Source organism: Lepidochelys olivacea (assembly GCF_965140295.1).
Source record: "Lepidochelys olivacea isolate rLepOli2 genome assembly, chromosome: 3".
Classification (NCBI taxonomy): domain Eukaryota; kingdom Metazoa; phylum Chordata; order Testudines; family Cheloniidae; genus Lepidochelys; species Lepidochelys olivacea.
The window spans coordinates 152,846,136-152,867,840 of NC_140413.1; the positions used below are offsets into that span (position 1 = coordinate 152,846,136).

Here is a 21,705-nt window from a genome sequence, read left to right on the forward strand (position 1 = left end):
TGGAGGTTTTTCGCCTTCCTCTGTAGCATGGGGCACGGGTCACTTGCTGGAGGATTCTCTGCTTCTTGAGGTCTTTAAACCACGACTTGAGGACTCCAATAGCTCAGACATAGGTGAGAGGTTTTTCGCAGGAGTGGGTGGGTGAGATTCTGTGGCCTGCATTGTGCAGGAGGTCAGACTAGATGATCATAATGGTCCCTTCTGACCTTAATATCTATGAATCTATGAATTTAGTGGAATATCCTCTCTTTCCCCGCCACTCCCCCGGCACACTCACAGCCACCTCCCTCCCTGTGAACGCCACAAAGACAGGCTTTGTCCTGGGGTTCTGAGTGCTTCCAGTTTTGTTCTGGTCTGAAATGGGGAAGGAAAACCTGCTTCACGGTTTGTTGATGCTTCTCATCCCACATGGAACTAGGAAGCATAGAGGGAGTTTGAAAATTTTGAACCTCTCAGTAGATATGGGACCTCATTTCAGTTCTGGAGTCTTACAAAGGCACACTTAGTGGGTTTGGACAAATTTGGGCCTCAGTTTCCTCATCTGTACAACAGGGCTAATGATACTTCCTGACCTCACCGCATGGATCCGAGGATTAATTAGTTAATGTCTGTATAGTGCTTTAAGGTTCTGGGGCCAAATTCATCCTTGGTGTAATTCCATTTACCTCAATAGGATTACATCAGGAGTAAATTTAGCTCTTCAAGTCCAATTGTATATTGATGCTACTTCTTAAGAGAGGATTGGTTCTAATTCTTTTGCTTCTTTATATAGCCTCAGAAGTATACACCCTGCACAGCAGGTAAATTGTGCCACACTGTGCAATATGTGAGCTGTGCTGAAGAAATACCAGGTCCCTGCTTCAGAAAGAGAGCTGTGTCTAGGTAGAATACAATACAGAGCAAACACAGAGTGAGGGATTGCCACTTGCACTAGAATGTTCCTTGGGATGGCGGGGTTAGCGGTATTCTGAAGGAAGACAAAGAGTGAGCTGGGCATACGTTCATGAGGAGGCTTTTCCAGACATAAGGGGCAGACAGTTGGAAGGGGTTGTGGGAAAGGCAAAAGGAACAGACTGGGAGAAGCTTGGGAAGGACTGATTCATTCATCCCTAACTGAAGTCCTGTCACAGGCATGAAGCAGCAGAGGGATAGTCCAGTGGCATAGGGTGTGGTATGCTAAAGAAGCCCTCTTTGCCAAACGCAACAGGCCCAATATGAATAGCATCTGTGGATTGCACACTGCAATTGAGACACCCTCAGAAAAACCGCTATTGCAAATGGGGCCCGGTATGGAAGATTTTTGCCTCCTGGACCTAGATGTATTTACAGAAGGCAGAAAGGAGCAAGAGTTTTCTTTTGCCAGATTCTAAAACAGTTGCCTTCATTGTCTGCCTCCTACTGTTCCACCCCCCCGCCCGCATATATACCCCTCCCAGACTCCCACCCTCCCCTTTGGGAGGTTTTCCATCTAAGTGTGAAAACTAGAAATCCCAAAGAACTGCAATCCAACCTCTACCTAGGGAAACTTTAAACCATTCATGCCATAAATATCTCTTAGAGGCTGCCTGACGTCAGAGGCTTCGGAGCGGGAGGCTGGTCTGAAAGTGAAAACAGCAGCAGTTCCAATCTGAGTACAGTACTGTGCAGGGAGCTACAGGAGAAGGACAAGCACTGCTCTGTGTGGATTATAGGACTGCAGAAAGGGGGGAACTGCGCAGAGACATGGGGACTACAATGTAAGTGCGGCTGCTGCAGCACCTCTCTCATTTCTTTATGAAAAAAGCTCAGGCAAGCCCTGCTTTCCTTTCTTTTCTAAAACAATCTGGAGACAGCTTGAGAGCTCAGATGATTCAGGTTTGGGTGTTTGTTTCTCTCAAGTGTACACACAGGGGCTGACAGAGCTTTCACGATGCGTGTGTGTGTGTGTTCATGTGAGAGAGAGATTTTTGGAAAGCTACCAAATGAATAGGGGATTGAAATGTTCTGGTAGCAGGACAGTTAAACCCCAAATAAACCCCAGGCAAGATACAACTTTCTTCAACTTTTTCACATCGTGTAATTTATTTTTAACCCTTTCATTCCTAACACTCAGCAGTGAGAGATTCCTCTTTCAGTGTCAGAAGCAAAGCAGTTTCCGGGCTCTGTGACAGTGGACGGAGTAGTTCTGTCCAATCCTGTTTGTCAGGCTTCTTAGGGGAGCAGATACTTAAATGCTTATTAGATAATACTTATTAAATCCTGAATACCAAGCACCTCAGTGCTGTATAACCTTGTGCCATTGGCTCTCTGGGAGAGCTTGGTAATTATATAGAAGAAGGAACTGAGAACTCTCAAGTCAGAAAACTAACTGTACCCTTTTCTGGGGCATCCCTGAGGAAGGCAGCTACTGCAGCAAGGAAAGACTCACAGTAGAAAGGAGGGGAGCAGGTGTGTCCCCAGGGATAACAAATTAAGGGATTGACAGCATAGACCAGCATTCTGATCCCAATGAAAACAGGTTTTTTTCTACCTTTATAACCCAAAGGATTCTCAAGCAATTTGTGAAGCCCTCTCTGTTAAAAAAAAGGCATATTCGCTGTAGGACAAAGATTTTATGTACTTATTTTTTATGAAAATTGAATAACACGCTGTACTCAATGTTAGTGCAATTAAATTAGCCACCTCTGTACATACACAGATTCACTTGCACAATTCTCCATCTGCAGCATGAAATAGCTGTTCTGAACAGACCTGGACGTTGCTGACTCCAGACTGAGTTGTTCAATGAGATCTCCTCTGCTTAGATTCTGTTTTCTTTCTAACCAGAGGTTTGAAGTGAATAAAGATTTAGATTTCCTTACCCGGACAGACAGGAGAGTTTGATACATGTTTGGTGACACTGACCTCATTAACATGAGATTTGAAAAAGACAGACTCCTTTACAACTGAGGGGGAGTTTGGTTAGTGCAGGTGTTGTAAGAAAAGGCAATGCTGTTTAATGAGTTGGGATGAGCAGCAGAATTGGTGTGATTTGTACCATGTCAGTGATGTCAGAAATTGGCTTCAACAAACAAGCAACCACAAAAAAGGCTGTTTCAAGTCAGTGCTAACTGGGCTGCTGTTTCTGTAATGCAATAAGTCTACAAATACGTTTCTTCTTGTGAGTGGGTGGCGGGGGGATAGAATTGGAGAATGAGGAGAAGCGAAATAAAATATCTTTTGGCTCTTTTAAGCTAAATCAGGTACATCCAAGTTTCTGTACGTAGAGTAGCTGCAGGAGTCTCCCTCTGTGCTTGAGTGGGTGGTGTAATGCCTACACCAGCTAATGAAATGGGGCACTGTTTCAATGGACAGATGTTCAAGGGCTAATCCAACAGAGCTATGCCATGCCATGCAATACAAGCTTGCCTGAGCTGAAGGAAATTAAATTAAATTAAGTTAAAAAGAACATGATTGTGTGTGTGCTGAGGGCCAAATCCTGCTGTCATTTACCCTGGTGTAAATCTGAAGTTAAATCAAGTGACTTCTAAGGTATTAGCTCTGGGTTTATGCTGGCGTAGCACAGCAGCATTCAACCTTCCCTATTTATTTTTCATTGGGTTTTATTTCCAGTAACTAGGCAGCTGCTTTTCCAAGAAGCATTTCTTCACAACAGCCTAATTGCACTGGCTGGCTGGCAACATGAAGAAAAACCAGTTAAAAAGGGTTTTACAAGTTGTTAGGAGCTGAAAATGTTTTCTCCAGTAAACGCTGACATAATTAACGAGGGTAACAATGACTAGACAGACAATTTCAGGTGGCTCAGCAGTGACTCAGGCTGGCATACTGGGCTGCTGGAGCTGGAGCTGGCAGGGGATAGAGGAGAAAACTTCACATTCAGGAGCTAGTGAGGAAGAGCTGATCATGTCTCTCTTCTTTCCATACACCCCCACCTGAGCAGCTGGCCAGTGAGCAACTCTCCCTGTAGAGGTTTGAAAGCTTGGAAGAGGCTAGAGGGAAAAGAGATCTTCCATAATGGTCCCCAGGAGGCAGTGCTACACGTACAGCTGCTGGGGGGGAAATGGGAAGGGGAGCCACTGACATGATAGGAGACAAGTATGGTGCCCCAGAACGAGTGGGTGAGCTGTATATAAATGTGATCCCCAATATGGACCAGATTACTTCAACAGAGAGAGCCTGCACTTGGTTGCTTCATTCATAGGTTAGTGCCATAAAAGGGAGAGAGAATTTTGGAAGGCCGTAGAAAGCAAATGCTGTATTAAAAGGACGGTGTTGGTTTCCTTGTTGGGTTCTGGCTTCAGGGTGCAGCAGGATAATTTCTCAATAAAATCTTCATGCCAATCATTGTGTGACCCTGAAGGTTTAAAATATCTTCATTGTGCGTTGTAAATCCAATCACGTGATCTTACAAAGCTGAGTCAGCAGTTTAACCTTTTAACATCTTGTTTCTCTGTAATGTTTTGCTTGCTGGTGCTATACTTGCAGTTTACCTTAGCTGCGTTTTCTGTATCTCTAGGATATGATCCTGCTTTCATTGAAATCAGTGGAAAATCTTTTCAGCAAGACTGGGCCTGTTGTCAAGGAACACTGACTGTAAACTTTCTAATCCACTCTTTTTCTTCAGGCAGAGACTGAGATCCTGCTAGAGTTGAGCAGTCTCATGTAGTCATCCTCCAGATGGAGCATTTCTGTTTCTGATCCTTCTCCCACAGCAATTGGAAGATTCCCCTGGGCTTTTGTGGAATCTTAAGAGCATATCAAGCCATTTTAGGGCAGCCACATGTCCTAATTGTTGAGAAATGGGAGGACCCCATTTCCTGACACTAAGGGTAAAGCTGTGTGGGAGATTTGGCTTTCAGCTCTTTAATTAATGCGAATTTTCAAACTCAGGCCAGTCCTATGGAGATCTGACCCACCAAGGCAAAAGCAGCATGTTCCTAAACCAAACAAAAACTGACTGCTCTGTTTTTAATCAAATGAAACATATGTTTGTTTTCATGTTTTTTATCCAATTACAAATGGACAGAGGTATCTCTTTAGGCTTTTTCCTCTCTCCACTCTCCTTCCCCAAAATGTGGCTCCTTTGATGTGTTGCCATTCCAGTAGGTTGGTCATGGTAATACGCATTGTAATAACATGTATTGGATCTGATTCTTTTTTCATATACATCAGTTTTATACCACTGTAACTCTATTGACTTCAATAGAATCACTCCTGATTTACACTTGTGTAAGTGATATCAGGACCAGGGTTGTTAACCTCTAAGTGCTATACCGACATTAACTGTGTTTCAAAATGCTCCTGAAAGCTCAGTAAGTTAATACGATTGGGCCAGAACCTTAGCTGATGTAAACTGGCATAGCAGCAACTGAGTTCCAGTTTACACCAACTGAGTGTAAATTGGCCCATTGTCTCCAGCTGAAAAAATCATAGAATCATAGAATATCAGGGTTGGAAGGGACCCCAGAAGGTCATCTAGTCCAACCCCCTGCTCGAAGCAGGACCAATTCCCAGTTAAATCATCCCAGCCAGGGCTTTGTCAAGCCTGACCTTAAAAACCTCTAAGGAAGGCGATTCTACCACCTCCCTAGGTAACGCATTCCAGTGTTTCACCACCCTCTTAGTGAAAAAGTTTTTCCTAATATCCAATCTAAACCTCCCCCACTGCAACTTGATAAATGGGTGAACTGAGGCACAGACCTGCTCACCTTTACACCCAGTGAAAATCTTTAGTAACCCCAGAGACTTCAATGAACTTACTTCACATTTCTATTGTAAAGTTCAAATAGCAGCAGAATTTGGCCCAGAGAAATTGAGGACCACATTCTGGGTCTCTTTATTTTTGGGCCCCAGTTTAAGACACTTAGACACACAAACTGCGACACCCAAAATTGCAAGTTACTTTTGTACATGCTGGCATAAGTGACAATGCCAAACCTACAAAGTGAGTTTTAGACTGGTGTAACCCCACTGAAGTCAATGGAATTACTCCTGATTTACAGCAATGTAAGTAATAGAAGAATTGGGTCCAGTGAGTCAGTGTCCAAGCTTAGAGAAATCTTGAGAGCTTTTGGATGTCAGTTCTCCTCTCACGTATTGATCTCTTGAATGGTCATGTAATAGCTTCTCACAATGGTTTTTCTGGTAGAATTTGTAACTCCCATGTAGTGTTTGCTTTGTGGTCCATGTCAGAGTCCCTCTAATATGCAAAGTGTCTGTCACCTTGGTATCTAATCACTGAGGTCCTGGCATGTCTGGTGATCTCTGCTGTGTCAGATATTGCCTTCTGGTCTCATGAGTTTTGGAGTGTTGGAGGGAGGTGGGGCAGTGCATCTGACCCAGAGAAATCCAGAAGTTTGTGGGTTTTGAATAGAGAAGCTACTCAGAGCTGTACAGAGAGAAAGCGAGACTTGAGACCCTTTTGATAGGTTGCAGTCAAAGGTAGGGGTTTCCCTGGAGTCACAGAAAGGGGAATGCAGAGACTTGTTTAAGGTAGGAAGAGGGAATCAGGTCTGGGGTCAGGTAAGGAACAATGGATATGACTTGACTGGAAGGAGTAGAGAGGGAGAAAGAGAGGTAACCTCAAGAGGCTGGGAAAAGCTTTAGATAAACTTTCCAGGGCCCATCACACATTGCCACCAAAATGGAATGAACTCCTTCCCTAAATAGCAAAAGCTTGCTTACTTGCTGGCCTCAAAGCAATAATCTCTAAAGTCGACATTTCTTGTCACAAGCTTTGAAGTTCACATTTGTTTTTGTTCAAGAAGAATTTTTCTCTTAGCTGTGTCCCAAGATGACTCAAATGCTGGCGAAACATGTTCCTGCCCAGTTCAGCTTTTATTTGAACTGAGTGTCAAGCTGAGCTTTGAGCCCCAGAAGCTCTTGTCAATTCTCTGTCCTTGGTGGATTTTTTAAAAAGTTGACTGGAAAACAAAGGAGTGTTTTTAGCGTGTGTTTCTGTTGATTCATGACAGCTAACAAACCTAGATTTTTTTCGTTGTTTGTTTGAAGGGGGAGAAAAAAGCTTTTAGCTGTTTGATGACTGAATTTATGAGCTATGAAGTCCTGACAGGTTAAAACTTACACAGAGACTTGTGGGAAAATGTCCAGCCTCTTTGAGTCAAACTACACAGATACCATTTAATTTTTAAGACTGGGACTGAAGATGTGTTTCCAGGAAACCTGGAAGAAAAGACCTAGCTTTTGGCAAATACAGCAAAGCAAGTTGGTTGTTCATCATCAATATATGGGTACCAGTGTCCCCAAAATGAACCATTAGAGCGGACAAAGAAACGCTAGAAGAAATAAGTCATTTTCACTATCTAGGGATTGAGCTGTGCAATATTGGTGACACCCTGCTAGATGTCAAGCAACAAATATCAAGAGCAGCAAACTACTTTCATAAACTTGTCAAGAATAGAAAAAGGAGCATCTTGGGCACTGACACAAAAATACAATTTTTTTAACACTGCCATCATATCTGTTCTCTTGTATGAAGCAGAGTCACGAAGTCTGCAACATAAATTGATAAGCAGATCAACTCACTCCAAAATAAATGCCCGCGGAAGATCTTCAAAGTCCATTGAAAGGGTTTCTTGCAACATTAGAAATTCTAAGTAGAACAAACCAGTCTAAAGCATCAGATATGGTGAGAATACGACGATGGACATATTTAGGACACACTTTAAGGATACCACCAACACAACTTCCACAGTGAGTGATAATTTGGACACCACCTGGAAAGAGAAAAAGAGGGCAACCTAGAAAAACGTTATGCAGAACAAAACGTAAAGAAGCCAGATCTATTAACACGACACTCAGAAGCCTGAGCAGACCAACTTGACTGAAATAAATGGCAGAAACTTATGGCTTCCTGCGGTTGAGGGAGGATAAAGAAAGAAGATATAGTTTAGAGAACTATATTTTTCAAGTTACTTTAAGTAGGGAGTAGCGAGGTGTGTTTTGGTTGCCAAAGTTATGAACAACCGAAATAGGAGATTATAATGGAAACTTCCTGGCAGTACTGTTCTTAGCCTACCAGCTGGCAGATACACATTATGACTAACTATGGCATAGATCCACCAAAATCACACATTCCCCCCAAGAAAACAAATCATCCCCCCATCTAGCTCCCTTCACTGGGATTCCATGTTCATCACTTTCAATGCATGTTACCTTCCATTCTTCTTCCCGTACTGATTTTTGATCTTTCCTCTCTGCTCCCCCTAGATAGATTCTTGTCTACACTAGGAAACTGGTCCATTGTTGACAATGATTGTCAGTAATGGATCTGCCCCAATTGGCTGAGATTGGTTTATTTGCTAGAGTAAACAGGACAAAACAATTGTTGACACCTCCATAGAGAGGGTGATTTAAGATTTAGTTCCACTGATGAACATTCTCAGCAACAGGCAGTATGTTAGTGCAAATGGGGTCTTGATTTCTCACTGACTCACTGCTGGCCATGTTGTCTGGATGCCTAGGATATGAGTCCCCTGCTTTAATCCACCTCAGCAGAATCCTGACCCCCTCCATGCAGGAGACTCCTTTGTTGTCTGCACATCAGATTAAAGAAAGCAACATCTTAACCAAACATAAGGAGACTTTAGTCCTTTGCTACTTTCAAAGCCACGTATACAGCGGGAGCCAATTAAACTGTGATGCCAGCAGCTGAATGCATGGTGAGACATTCAGTTGTGGTTCTTGCCTATTTTCTGATCTGTCAGCCTCCTTTGACACTATTATACAGGGCGGAAGTTATAACAACATCAGGGCCCTGCCAATACAGACTGTTCTCCAGCTGTGTCCTACTGAGATATGAACATGTCCTCATTGCTTCTTTCCATATTTTTACTGCCCTGCGGGTCAGATGTCCCGATGAGTGAATCCCTGTGGCTCTGGTGCAGAGGTCCTGAACTATGTTGCTGGTGACAGAAGTTCAAAGCTTGACCTTAACCTTTCATCATCAGCAGGAGTCAGGCAGCTAGCCTATGTGAGTGTAGCAGAGTCTGTAGCACTCAGCATTGTTAAGCTTTGGGGAGAAGAGCAGATGCACCCTCTGAGTAGGTGAAATTTTTCTTAGGGAACCCATGAATAATTTTCCAGCTGTGCCTGGGCCTATCTAGAATAGCTTTATGTACTTTCTGAGGGACACGTGTTCAGGTCTAAATGTCCAACTGCCCTGCATGACACATTTTTTGCTTTAAACGGAGGCAAAATTTTATAAGGAACAATTCACTTCACCATCTCCTGTATTAATCACAAAGACAATGTTAATACTCACACCCAATGGGCCATCTCCAGAGGCCCTTACTTTGATTTTACTCAGCCCTTATTCAGATCAAGCTTCTATTTGTTTGAGAAAGAACTAAATGAAAACTGGTATTATGAAATGTTATCGCTTCCACATAACATCCTTGCACCTTTCATAAAACGCACATGCGGAGAGTGTAGCACCTTGAGACTCGGAGCTAAGTTTTCAATCACTGGGCTCCATTTTTGCAGGTGCAAATGGCAGCAAAATAATTTTTGCTATATGTCAGGTCTTCTAGCCTTGGATTTGCAAGAACAATCAAGGATTTAGACAACTAAGTGACATTTGCTGCACCTGCAATTATTTTCATGTACAGAAATGGAGGCTCACACAAAGCTGGGCTGAAATATGGTCTCTAATGTCTATCCAGAATGTTATGGAGCAGGGACATGATAGTCCAGCTCTGTACAATGCACTGACTCAAAAAAAAGATGGTTAATTGCACTGGGGTAAGACTGTAAATGTTGTATCCTTGCCTGCTTCACCTGACAGCAGGAAGTTAACTTGCCCCCACTCCCTGTGGCTAGCCCCAGGTACTGATGGTGCATTAATCAAAGGGAAAGCATTCTAAGTACACTGCAGACTGCATTGGACATAAAGTCCAAGTGATTAGAGAGCTCCCAGTAGACCACAGTGACATGTGTGACCAAGGCAAATCAAAATAGAAACAGGTTGTGAAAAATCCTGTGTATCTCCTTTTGTTTCTCTTTCTTTTCACGCTTGGATGTTGCCCTGAACTTTGACCTAACTGGCCTATTGGGAAGTATGTCCCTGAGCTCTGATAAAACAACACCAGGAATAGTTGTTTCTGGGCACCTCAATACCAGGGCCAAGGGTGTTAGGAGGACTTCCAGATTCTTATGATGCAATTGGCCAATAGAATTCAACTACTATTGACTGACGTATCAAGGGGCCTTGGGACTTTCTTTTCCACTTGAATCAGATAATGTACTTTTTTAGACAAAAAAATAAAAATAAACCTAAACCACAAACAAACTAGAATGGGTTTGGAAACTTAGAACCAGGTCCTGTGACGTGCTGTATCTCCTGAGGGAGGGTGAGTGCTCTCAACTTCCACTGAAGTCATGTTATCCTGAATCTTGACTTTGCTTCTGCTGAATGATCAGTGCAAAATCTACATTGCCATTAACTGCTGGTGTCCTTTAGTTAATAATGGACACTTCCATGAAGATTGGGTTCAGTGCTCCCAAACTGGTTCTGTTTCTTGTTAACAGATCAGCTCACACACCATGAATGTGGAAGCCATGTTCTCCAACTTTTATATTTAAACTGAATGACCCAAAGGACCATAAGCCTGGCTGAGTTTCTACATTTGTTGTACATAATCTGGCACAATTCGTACCACCCACTTCCAGGTTCAGGGTTCATAAGAAGCAACTCACAGCTCTGTAGTGCCTAGAAAAGTTTTTTAAACCCACTGAATGTCATACAGATACAATGCTAGATTGGGCTGGTAGTTCTGGGTCTTCAGGTAAGTAAGCTGAACACTGCTTCTGAACAGCATCCCTGGGAACTTCAGGGTAACAGAGAATGCAGTACTGGTTCTAGTCAGCAGTACCAGGACTTGAGGAGTTTGTTCCACAGTCTGTGTGCAAGTTCCTTAAAAGAGAGGACTCGCTTTTAAATATTCATCACACAAGCATGCATTAGTCATTGCATTATTTTAGTGTCTGCATATCTGTTACTCCCAGTAATCTTTTGGCAGACTTTCCCCCATCCTCAGAGGTACACTCTCACCTCTCCTTAGTTTGGGTCATTTTCACCATGCCTATCCCAGAAGTTGTCATTGTCGTGCTTGAGTTTTGTGACTGTAGGTGATGGCACCAGGGAGAAAAAGTAGCAGCTCAGGAGATGCTACGATACTGAATTACTGGAGGAAAATTTTCAGGAAAGGGTTCTCCATAACCCTGCTGGAGCACTGCTTCCACTTACCTTACCACTGCCTTCACCTTCCTAACCACAGCCACTTGTTCTGCCCATCCCTTCCTATCCAGCAGCTGATGGTGCTGCCCTTGTGGTGTGGGACTGGCCATCTAACCCAAGCCTAAGCAGAGCTCTGCCGCACTGACCTGCTGGGCCAGAACGGGCCTTTAAATTTCAAATGTTTGATATCTGTGGGGAGATTTCCCTATAGGCCCATTTCTTCAGGCTTCTCTGTTGTACGGTCTGTTCTACATGACAATAGGTTATCAACATTTTATGATTCTGGCTCTCTTGAACTGTACCAGGGAGCTGCAGAAGGTCTCCTGTGGGCAGACTGTGTCACAGGTCTAAAAGCAGCCTCTTTGCCTGCGTTTGCCTGGCTGGCTATGCTGAACCAAGCAACATCAATCATGGCGTATGCAACTGGACAAGACATTTGTAAACTCCATTATGGAAACTAATGAGCTGCAGGTGAGGGCTAGGCTGCTGCTGTAGCCAACTCCCAGTTGCTTGCTTATTAAATTCTATAAGCTAAGCAACGTGGTCAGTACTTGGATGGGAGACCTGTGATTAAAAACTCAGCACGAAGCAGAAAGTGGTGTTGATGATTTAGATGTCTGTAGACATCTAAACTCTGAACCCTTTCCTGACAATTTCAAAGAAGAGATTGAAATCTGCAGAAGAGGATGGTAGGAGGCATATTTGGAATTGAACCATCACGTCCTATGGTGTTTTTGAGTTCTAGTTGATGTCAGTGGGGACTGGATTGGGCCCCTAAGGTTTAATTTTCAGACACACAGAGCACCCATACCTCCAATTCACTTAAAATGGAGTTGTGGGCGGTACAGAGAGATTCAGTCACTTGCCTAAAGTCATGGAGATAGTCAAGATCAGAGCCAGAATGAGAATGCAGCAGTTCTTGGTTCCCATTGAATAAGCAATTACACATGAAAAACTGATACAACCTCCGGAGCCGTGCAAGAATCTTGTTTAACAGCAAGTCTTGAAGTAGGTCATTAGATTTTATTTTTTTAAATTGCTATATTTTTCATAACAATAGCAGCTACCATCATCTGTGCAGCAGGACTGGCTATCAGCTGAGTAGGAACATTTTTCTGTTAATAAGAGCTCTCCTCCCATCATACTGGCCATTTAATAAACACCAGGAAACTGTTTGAAAGTCCTAAGCAGTGGTTCAGCAGAGACCCAGCTGATCACTGAGTGTGGCTGTGAGGCTCTGCAGTACATCACACTTTTAAAATGCACTGCTTCTTGGTTGACTATGTTAGGGAAGTTATCTTGCGTGGCTTTTTGTATATGCATTAGACGGGGAGAGGATGCAGGAAACCCTGTCCCCTAATGGCAGCCATACTTTTGGCTAGGGCTGTGTGGAACACGGAATGACCCTAGAGGTGGCATGTCAGGGGGAGCCACAGTCCCCTCACTCCCTGCACATTAGCAAGTGTTGGCAGGAGAATGCTGGGAGACCCTGGCCAGACCTTTTTAAAGATGTAGCAATTCCCACTGCTCTCATTACTATCCTTCAGCAACCAGGAGGCACTATGCCTTGCAAAGACAATCACACAAGTTTGGAGTGTTTGGTTTGGGCCTCTCTGGATAACAAGTTCAACATGGTTCAGAGCTGGAGTGGGGACAGGGCCAGAAAGGTGAGTTATACATCTTTTATATTTAGCTGAGTTTTCCGAACATTGAGGTCTGAGATGAGCTTCTGCCTAGCCTCCTGGCATTTGTCTGAGGCAGGTGTTATTATCTGTATTTTAGTGAAATGGAGTCAGAGACATGCATTGACTTGCCCCTGGCCATATGGAAATTCACAGATAGTCAGGTTTGCAACTTCGTTACTCAGGAGCACACAGATGAATGGTATGTACTGCACCTTTAAAAGGAGAAGATCCCCTCCCCTTACTTGCAGCAGATGCAGCTGCCCTTGTGTTGAGATGCAGCCTGCTGAAGAGGAGACACACACACTGTGCTCTCTCTCTTGCTCTTTCATTAAGATTTGTTCATGTTTTTATTCTCGTTTAATATAAAATAAAGGTCTTCATGATAACTGTAAATATATTCAATGTACTGTATGTATTTCATGATGACTGTAAAAATTATGCTCGTATATTAAAAAGTCTATTGGTTCTTGTAATTACTGATCCTCCAGTAGAAACCAGTACAGACCAGTAGAAACCGATAGAGACCAAATGAAGGGTTTCTAAAACATCTAACCAAAGGTTCCCTTGCTACACAGAGATGCGCAAAAATGAAAATGCTGGGATGATAAAGTTAATGCAACTTTTATGCCTTTCAAAAAGACGTTCAGTTCAGGTTCACTCTGGAGTTTTGACCAAAATTTCCTGTCTGTTCTTATTTTATCTGAATACCTTTGCCCATCCCTGTCTGTCAGCCATAACTGTTTGTGTCAACTTCCCCATGGCCCAGCACGGAGTGTGCAGGCCCTTTCCTTTAAAGCCCTCAGAATTTACATAACCCTGGAATTGTAGCAATGTGAAATGTGGCTCTGGTTACAATAACAAGGATTTAGGGAATGCAGAGAGAGATTGGAACTGCAAAGGCATAAAAGCAAAACAAAACAAAACCCCACATGCTGTTTTCATTTTCAGCAGCCACGTGAGAACTGTCCTCTGGTTTCTGGCTATAAATAAATTGCTGTCGTCACAGGAAGATGGAAAACAAAACAATTTGCATTCCTCCCAAATTTTCATAAGGTTATAAAAAAAGGAAAGGTAAATGTTTCTTAAGCAAAATATGTCTGTGCAGAGGAAGGTTTAATTAACACTCAAGGGGCCTGGCATTTGCATCAAGCGAAGAAGTTTGACATTAATCCTCTCCGCCCCCTGCCTCCCTCCCAACCCTCCCAAGCAAATCACTTAGAGCTGACTGTGGATTTAAGACACAATGCCATAGTGGTGCTGCTGCTAAGGATGCAGAGGCCTACTGTCCCAGTAGCAGTTTAGGCAGGCACAATGCCTTTGAGAGCAGTGCCCGCTGCTAGCCCGTTACAAAGCACAGCCTACCTCTTCTGGCTGGTGCTCTGCTGGAGAGGTGGGACCTTGGTCCCACATTTGTCCCACCCCTTCTATCCCCTTTACAGAATCTAATGCCTCTGTCAGTACTAGACTACCCAGGAAAGCAAGGACCAGGATTGTGAGTGGCTCCTCTGCAGAGGCATGAGAATGAAGGGAAGGGTCTTTGGGCCCTCTCCCCAACCATGTGCATTTATGCAAAGCCAGGCACAATCTTGCCCTTACGTTTTTCAGGGACAGATTCAACCATAGGCTGAATGGGAGACCAATTGAAGTGTTAGCAGATATGCACTGACTTGGGCTGTTGAGTTTAGCTGCAGTAAGAAGCTGCCCAAATAGAAGAGCTCTCTCCTCTGAAAACCCATCCGTTGGGTGTGGGAAGTGGGATAAGGCATAGCTAGACCTAGAACACCCTTGCTCACCAGAAATTGATCCCAACAGTGAAGGCTGCAAGAAGAGGCTTCCCAGAAGACTTTGTATAACAAGAACCCATTCAAGGACCACAGGCTTTAGGAAGGGGCTGGATTACCAAGAGGCAAGTCCTCCATCATAGCAAAGGGGCAGGGAATAGAAATGTGGCTGACTTGTGATGAGGCAGGTTAAGAGATGGGGAATCAATTTAATGTCTTGAACAGTGGAACAAAAATATTCTTTATATACTGTACTTATGGCCAGTGCACTGTACCGGAAACTAGTACTATTAGGAAGAGGCAAGCCAAAGAGATAGCCTTTGAATTCAGATCTGGATTAGGTACGGACAAGGGATCAGGCTCCATGGCAATGACATAGGGATGGGTTGGATCTGGGAATTTCAGTAAAGGAGCAGGATAGGAGGAAGGTCAAATATGAAGCTCTGACTTTGGTGTCTCTACTGTTAATGGACCTTCCTGTAACTTCCTCCTCATCAACACTTGGCTAAAAAGTCGTCAGTACCTTCTCTTTATAACATGAATGGGTGCTGTGGCAATTACTGTGCTGTCACAAATAAAGGATTCTGACTGCAATTCAAGAATACAAAACAAAACAAATGAACTTTTATGAAACAAGGTTACTGTTTTCATGCAAATGTCCCCAATAATGAAGAAAATCTGAAGAAGAGAAATACAGAGAGTATTGTATAATGTACAATTTACACTTATACAAAGCACATTCTACCGAAAAATCTCAAAGTGTATTACAGTGTATTAGCCCCATTTTACCTATGAGGAAACCAGAGCAAGAGAGAATTAGGGGTATATTTTTAGAAGAGTTGAGGCCAAGTGTCCTTGTTTTTGAGGCAGAGGGACAATTTGAACCCACATTTTGCGACCACAAAATTAATTGTGACCACAAATGTGATTATTTTCACCACTAACTACCCAGTTCCCTTGCAGCTTGATAGCTGGGGGTACAAGTACTCAGATTTGCATTCACAATTTAGCTGTGGATATAAAAATGCTGGCACACATTTTGCAGGTGCAAATTACTCTTGCCCTTCTGAAAAGTTACCCCTGTGTGATTAGCCCAAGGTCATGCATAGAGTCACTGGCAGAACTGGGTACAGAACCTCTGTAGTGTGTTTCCACACCCTTCCTCTAATACTAGATCATACCTCCTCCTACAGAGGTTTGGTTCTAAATGAAATGTCTCAATAACGAGTGAGTGTCTCTTTAGAAAAGGTAGTGTAGTCTTTGCAGTCAGCTAGATTCAGCAATAGAAATACTAATGGATATTGCTCTAGTTGAAAATCTAAAAAGAGGATTTTAACTCTCTCTATTAAAATAGGGAATGTGTTTTTTATACCAATGAGACAGAGAGTGAGCAGATGAATGCAGGTGTAAGGCTCCATAAAGTTTTTACTTCAATGTGTTTGGGGTGACCACATTACTCATAAGTGGTTAGATCATGAGTGGGTTATGCAGGTCATCCCAAATAAATACCAATAAAATGCTTTCACTCCCCTCACATTGTGAAGGATCTTATTTATACCATTTTTTTCTTGGCTGTCCCTCCCCCCCCCCCCCCGACCCCTCTTTGAAGTACATTAGCTACTATGGGAACAATGTTACTAGTCAAGACAGGGATTCGTTTCAATACCAAGTGGAGTGTAAAGCCAGTCGATATAATAGTTTGAAATCTGTAGTGTGACCCATAGGACTTTACATGATGATTATTTTGACCACATATGTGGTTTTAATAAATACAAGTGAATTGGATAACTCAGGCACTCAGGCTGGATCCAGAAACGTATTTAGGTACCCGTCCCCCAGACTTAAACATCTAAGCCCCAGTTTTAGGCACTACCACAATACACAGTGACAAAATCTGCATTTTGTGTCTCTGCTGTCCTTTTCTTTGCCCTTTTGTGTGTCACAAAGTGAGCTGAGCCTTTAAGTGAGTGTTGGGTTCAACCTCAATTATGACTAGTTTACCTCTCAGTCCAGGTGTCATGTGATGGAAGTACATGACTAGGAATCAAGCCTGTTGGGGAATATAAGGGCAGCCTGAATTCAGTTGGTGAGGCTCAGGGTTTTAAGGGTGTTTAATGCTTATTGAAATTAATAGCAGTTGGGAGCCTACATACCTTTGAGGATCTGGGCCCACGAGTGTGTTGGGGAGAGTGTGATGTTATTGACAGGAACTGTGACCATATAGATCATTGTTGCACCTGGTCTTGTATGGAGGAGGCCAAGTCGGGTGTCGATGGAAAGGTTGTAGTTTGCTGGTTATGGTTATGCTGTCTGTATGTGTGTATCATTTTTGTATTCGAAGTTATTAATATTGGCTATGTACTTGTTTGTTTTTAAGTAGCCCCAGTGAAGCATTTGGTCAGCTACTTGAGAAAAGACTATTCTCAGTAAGTGCCCAATCAAGAAACACTTAAGCTGACAATGAACTTTGAGAGACACTAATCCACATCTGAGCTTTCCTGGGAACGTTCAAACTAACATGTAAGCAATGGCGTCGGCCTGTAAAGAACTGTAAAACCCTGTAGGAGACTTAGGGTTAGAGAAGACCTGGGAAGTCACTTTCTACACCAGTCAGATGGAAAGGCCTGGCTGGAGCTATCTGCCATGAGGGGCAGGGGTCAGAATCCTTAAGAAGTTTATATGGCTTATATATCAATGTGGTGGAAGGAATACCAGGCAGCAGGACTTCAGAGTGGGAAGGAAATATTGAGCCAGCAAGGGGCTGAAGAAACTGTAGAGCTGAGAAAAGAGTGGCTTTGGTTTAAGCTGACATTTGAACTGTGATGTGGTTTTAATAAATTATAGAATCCCAAGAAAGGGGTGCACTTGAATGACATGGGTCCCTATGTGTGGTTATTGGGTAGCTCATGAAGGGCAAACTGAGGCAGTGAAAGGGCCTGATGATAGATTGGATAAGCCCTGCTACTTTATGCTCTTCAGTGTACCTTAGTATTGAGGTAGCAGCAGCTTAGTCCAGTTTCCAGTGGCCCAATGTCCACCTCACAAAAGCCGTCACCACTACTGTCAATTGTGCGGAGGCCCAGGACTAAATGGGCCATGTAGGCTACTCTGTTATTTTATCTGAGGGGAAGTCACTAAAGGACAAGATGAGGAAGTGTGGTGGGGTGATTTGGAGGGGAAATGGTAGCATTGCTGTCTGTACTGTATCAGTTTTGAGGTTAAATAGAGGACTTCTGTCTCCAGAGTTTTTAATGTGGCATCCATTAAAATCAGTGGAGTTATATAGAGTTGGGGTAATGAAGTAGAGAATCAGGCCCTATGAGTCTGCAGTCTCCAAAAGGTTAACATTGTTGAGAATTATGTGAATGGACCCATGAGAGAACAGACTCCTATGACTTTAATGAAGTTTCTCTTAAAACTGTTCAGTGAAATGCCATGGGAACAGAACAAGGAGAAGGTCACTCTGATGGTATTTCTCAGAATGGCAATAGTACAGCAGCATTCAGGGAATGTCTTGGAGCAGAATGATTTGGCTTCTTTTTTTTTAACAGAATAAACTGATTAATAAAAAATAATTTGTAACAATAATTTGTAATAATTTAGGGCTTCTCTTGAATAATGGATACAAGCATTCATCTGTCTAAAGTGGCTGATACCTATAAAGCCTAAGACAGACAGACAGAGCCATATATTAAATAAACAACTTTGTCTATGTTAAACTTTTCATGCAGATGTTTTTTTTCTTCCTGTCAGTATTTAAGATAGTTTCACCATACTGAAGGTTGGTGGCTAAATGTATTGAATGAAAGGTTGTCCCTGTCACTGTAGCTACTGTAAAGATCTTGGTGATGTTGCTGAGGTGCTCAGATAGGGCTTGATCCTGCAATGTGTTAAGCTCTTGGGCCCAAACCAGCAAAACATTTAAGGATATGCTTAACTTTAAACACATGAATAGCCCCATTAAAATCAATAGAATTATTAAAACATTTAAAGTTAAGCATGTGCTTAAATAAGCTGCTGGATCAGGGCCAGAATGATCAGAACCTTGCAGGATCAAGCCCCTCACTGCAGTGATGAGGGCCATAAGAGAACCTAGACAGAAATGCGATTTTTGTAACTTCTCTTGGAAGCAAGTGAACCAGTGTACTTTCCACAGCAACAGAACACTAGGGGGACCTAGTTTTTTGTTATTATTTCTCCAGCAGAACACCTTCACTGCCATAAAAGCTGCACTAAATCATCTGAAGGTGGGCTTTTCTTACACTGGTGCCATGCAGTCCTGAACTTAATGTACAGACCCCAAACAGAGGGAGTGAGGAGAGGAAAACAGGATCTGTAGGGATCACCCAGGTTAGTTCTGATTTGTTTTTTGGGAGCCCGGGGGGCTGGAGGAGGAGTTATTTATTTATTTGTTTCTTAAATTTGTATTATATTATTCACAGTGAACATCTTGTCTATTATAACCAAATATGGGGACTCATTACAAGATGGTTTTCCACTCACCCAGTTACAGCAAGGTAGTGCAGACAGGGTATAACCATATCCCAGCAGCTGGGATCTATGCTCCAATTTTTTGCACTGTTGTAGCTAGGCCTGAGAACAAGTTTTGTAAGTTGGTCTTGGTAATAGTTGTAGTGAAGATGGGGAGGCTTTTAGGTTGAACTTTCTCTTTTAAGCTAAGGAATAAGAAGAGAAGATCTTTTCTGGCTGATTGGAAGCGATAGCTCAATAACTTGCTTGATTCTGTGGAGTTAATATTTTTCTTGTTTTGACTCACCATGGACTCCAGTGCAAACAAAACACTCTTTTAACTCCCTGGGACAAGAGCTGCCTCTCCTCCATCTTCTTCCTCACTGAAATTTAAAATCCTACAAGGCTTTGGTTTGTAGGGAGGAGGCTCTGTGTTGCTAATAGGGCTGTACGCTAAAGTTCTTCATAAACTGTGATCAATGCTTAAGTCTTGGAATTTGTATTGGCATTTAGGTTTTTTTATGGTGTTTGCAGGAGTCTTCTAAGGGGCTGAAATAACAGATCTGCTCTTCTCATGCTGTCTCCATCATCCAGGAATGGAAATGTTGAGAAGGGAAAGGGACTGACTCTATGATCCCTGCATCTTGAGATGTCATTGACAAGGCGCAATGTGGGTGTAAAATGCTACCAGATCAGGATGGTACTGGCATTACACAGGTGTGAATGACTGCACAAGGTGCAGTCAATGGTGAATGAGGCCCCAGGACTCAGGCTTAATCCAATTGCTAATAGTTTCATCTCGATTCCATGTGTTGCAGAGGGACATGTTTACTTTCCATCACTATTAATAATCAGCACAATACATCTTTAAAGTGCTTTACCAAAGGTAAGTAATTCATCATGATTGACAACATGGACCTCCTCTCAGGCAATTGATTTCTTTTTCTGCATGGGCAGTATTCCTCAAGTTAATAATGGTTCTAGGCGTCTGCTCCACAGCTGAGTGTGAATCTAGGCCCTGATTCTCACTCTCTTATCCTAGTTTTAAGCCAGTGTAATTGTTGATTTCAACAGAGTTACACTGGTATAAAACTGGTCTACAAGAGTAGAGAATCAGGGCCCCTGTCCTAGATAAATGTGTGCTGCTCTCCTGAAACATACTGAATCTCCTACTGGCTCACATTACCACTGATGGAACTAAGTCTAGCAGGGTCTGGGTGTGCCTCTCTTCTTATCTCAGGTCGTGTCTACGCTACAGCAGCACAGCTATGACGCTGTAGCAATGCCGCTGTAGTCCCATAGTGTGGACGCTTCCTACAGTGATAGAAGGGGTTTTCTTTGTCACTGTAGGAACTCCACCCCTCTGAGTGGCAGTAGCTAGGTCGACAGAGGGATTCTTCCATCAGCCCAGCCACATCTACCCCAGGGGGTTAGGCCAGCATACCTATGGCACTTAGAGCTGTGAATTTTTCACACTCCTGAGCAACGCAGGGGTGTTGATCTAAATTTTAAGTGTTGACCGGGGCTCAGTCAGTCCCTTCACCAAATATTAATGTAGGTTTTTGTTTCTGGAACTATGCAGTCTCACTGTTAATCACTTGTGTACCACTTAGCGCCTCTCTGCATTATTCCTAATGCACTAAAAGTCATCCTGCCAAGTATAGCAAAGCCGCTTTAAACCCCTCCTTTCTCCTCCTGTCCACCCCTCGAGATCAACCAGCTTTTCAAGTGAACAACTCAGCACCCCATGCCTAAGAACACAGAGCCACCTTTCCATAGGAACGTTGTCACATTTCCAGGACTCCTAAGTATACAGGAATTCCTGTAAGGAAAGCCAAGTGTTCTTCAGGAAAGTGCGCGTCACAGAGTAGGACAATTTCTGTGTGATGGGAAGTCATGCCATGTCCAGGAAAATCAGGGTGGGTTAAATATGGCACAATACCAAAAACTGATGAAGAGCTTGGCAGCAGAGTGGTTTGAGAATAAATGTCATTTATCATCCATTGCTATAATAAGATCAGCTTCTTTCCTAATAGATCACAGGCTCTTACTAGGGATCAGTTCTGCCACTGAAATTGCCTGTAAATGCTACAGAATATTAGTATTTAAAATTTACATGGCACACTGTACCCACATTCACTAACTAATCCTTCTAATATTTACACAAAGTAGGGACAGAGGCAGGTACTGTTGTCCCCATTTAACAGAGATTTTTAAGTGGCTTGCCAAAGATCAGAGAAGGAGTTACTGGGCCAGTAACCTGCTCCAGTTACTCTCAGATGATGCAAAGCAGATAGAACCCTCATAGATCTGGCTACTTGGGAATTCCCTGTGACTGGAGAGGAATTCCTGGTGGTGTAAGGATGGTACAGTAGCTCTACTACATTCCCATGCCCTGCCCCCACTGTGGAGGGCAGTAAGGTCAAGCAATAGAACATGTGGCTGGAACACTTCTAAGTTCCCTGGCTGTTTGAACAGCATCTTAGAGGTCATAGACAGGTGGGTATAGTTTACAGCAGCCCTGGGATTGCTC

General features: G+C 43.0%; 1 protein-coding gene across 1 annotated transcript in view; it reads left to right on the plus strand.

The window, feature by feature from the left end:
* Positions 1-1,646: 1,646 nt before the first annotated feature.
* Positions 1,647-21,705, plus strand: part of DAAM2 (dishevelled associated activator of morphogenesis 2) — a 243,607-nt gene continuing 223,548 nt past the window's right edge. The window contains exon 1 of the mRNA XM_084623282.1: positions 1,647-1,736. The gene's annotated coding sequence lies outside the window, so the exon portion shown is untranslated. The remainder of the gene's footprint in view (positions 1,737-21,705) is intronic.